Raw genomic sequence first — 1,761 nt, forward strand, 5'->3', positions numbered from 1 at the left:
GTGAGCACCCAGCTATGACTTACCGCACTCGTGCAAAATAATAAAACACGGTAAATATATTACTTACACGTGCGTTTTGTTTTGCAAGCGGCGCGAAAAAAATTAAAAAGGGAATGCAACACGAGGACTTCCCAGGAGGTCACCCATCCTAGTACTACTCTCGCCCAAGCACGCTTAACTTCGGAGTTCTGATGGGATCCGGTGCTTTAGTGCTGGTATGATCGCATCCAACGTGTTACCCCGGTCTTCGTCCCTTATCCTTGCCCCTCCCAGCTCCACTACAAAGACGATTGTACATTGCTTTGGCCGCTCCCTCTCAACTACGAGACGAGTTTAACGCGGTTTCCACCCCTCCCTCTCAACCGCACCAGTGCACGCTTGCCGCGCCACAACGCCGACGCTGGACCCGTGAATTGTGAGCACCCAGCTATGACTTACCGCACTCGTGCAAAATAATAAAACACGGTAAATATATTACTTACACGTGCGTTTTGTTTTGCAAGCGGCGCGAAAAAAATTAAAAAGGGAATGCAACACGAGGACTTCCCAGGAGGTCACCCATCCTAGTACTACTCTCGCCCAAGCACGCTTAACTTCGGAGTTCTGATGGGATCCGGTGCTTTAGTGCTGGTATGATCGCATCCGACATGTTACCCCGGTCTCCGTCCCTTATCCTTGCCCCTCCCAGCTCCACTACAAAGACGATTGTACATTGCTTTGGCCGCTCCCTCTCAACTACGGAGACGAGTTTAACGCGGTTTCCACCCCTCCCTCTCAACCGCACCAGTGCATGCTTGCCGCGCCACAACGCCGACGCTGGACCCGTGAATCGTGAGCACCCAGCTATGACTTACCGCACTCGTGCAAAATAATAAAACACGGTAAATATATTACTTACACGTGCGTTTTGTTTTGCAAGCGGCGCGAAACAAATTAAAAAGGGAATGCAACACGAGGACTTCCCAGGAGGTCACCCTTCCTAGTACTACTCTCGCCCAAGCACGCTTAACTTCGGAGTTCTGATGGGATCCGGTGCTTTAGTGCTGGTATGATCGCATCCGACATGTTACCCCGGTCTTCGTCCCTTATCCTTGCCCCTCCCAGCTCCACTACAAAGACGATTGTACATTGCTTTGGCCGCTCCCTCTCAACTACGGAGACAAGTTTAACGCGGTTTCCACCCCTCCCTCTCAACCGCACCAGTGCACGCTTGCCGCGCCACAACGCCGACGCTGGACCCGTGAATCATGAGCACCCAGCTATGACTTACCGCACTCGTGCAAAATAATAAAACACGGTAAATATATTACTTACACGTGCGTTTTGTTTGGCAAGCGGCGCGAAAAAAATTAAAAAGGGAATGCAACACGAGGACTTCCCAGGAGGTCACCCATCCTAGTACTACTCTCGGTCAAGCACGCTTAACTTCGGAGTTCTGATGGGATCCGGTGCTTTAGTGCTGGTATGATCGCATCCGACATGTTACCCCGGTCTTCGTCCCTTATCCTTGCCCCTCCCAGCTCCACTACAAAGACGATTGTACATTGCTTTGGCCGCTCCCTCTCAACTACGGAGACGAGTTTAACGCGGTTTCCACCCCTCCCTCTCAACCGCACCAGTGCACGCTTGCCGCGCCACAACGCCGACGCTGGACCCGTGAATCGTGAGCACCCAGCTATGACTTACCGCACTCGTGCAAAATAATAAAACACGGTAAATATATTACTTACACGTGCGTTTTGTTTTGCAAGCAGCGCGAAA

The 1,761-nt window shown here is 51.4% G+C and overlaps 4 non-coding genes across 4 annotated transcripts; all 4 read right to left on the bottom strand.

Annotated features, from left to right (window-relative positions):
- Nucleotides 1–110: 110 nt before the first annotated feature.
- On the bottom strand, nucleotides 111–229 carry LOC123176894 (5S ribosomal RNA). The gene has a single exon (XR_006488691.1). It is a non-coding gene; the product is annotated as a 5S ribosomal RNA (ribosomal RNA).
- A 296-nt stretch (nucleotides 230–525) lies between these two features.
- LOC123176897 (5S ribosomal RNA) lies at nucleotides 526–644 on the bottom strand. Its single transcript, XR_006488694.1, has one exon. It is a non-coding gene; the product is annotated as a 5S ribosomal RNA (ribosomal RNA).
- A 297-nt stretch (nucleotides 645–941) lies between these two features.
- On the bottom strand, nucleotides 942–1,060 carry LOC123176899 (5S ribosomal RNA). Its single transcript, XR_006488696.1, has one exon. It is a non-coding gene; the product is annotated as a 5S ribosomal RNA (ribosomal RNA).
- A 297-nt stretch (nucleotides 1,061–1,357) lies between these two features.
- On the bottom strand, nucleotides 1,358–1,476 carry LOC123176895 (5S ribosomal RNA). Its single transcript, XR_006488692.1, has one exon. It is a non-coding gene; the product is annotated as a 5S ribosomal RNA (ribosomal RNA).
- Between the last annotated feature and the right edge of the window lie 285 nt (nucleotides 1,477–1,761).

Source organism: Triticum aestivum, unplaced genomic scaffold (genome assembly GCF_018294505.1).
Source record: "Triticum aestivum cultivar Chinese Spring unplaced genomic scaffold, IWGSC CS RefSeq v2.1 scaffold54149, whole genome shotgun sequence".
NCBI classification, from domain to species: Eukaryota; Viridiplantae; Streptophyta; class Magnoliopsida; order Poales; family Poaceae; genus Triticum; species Triticum aestivum.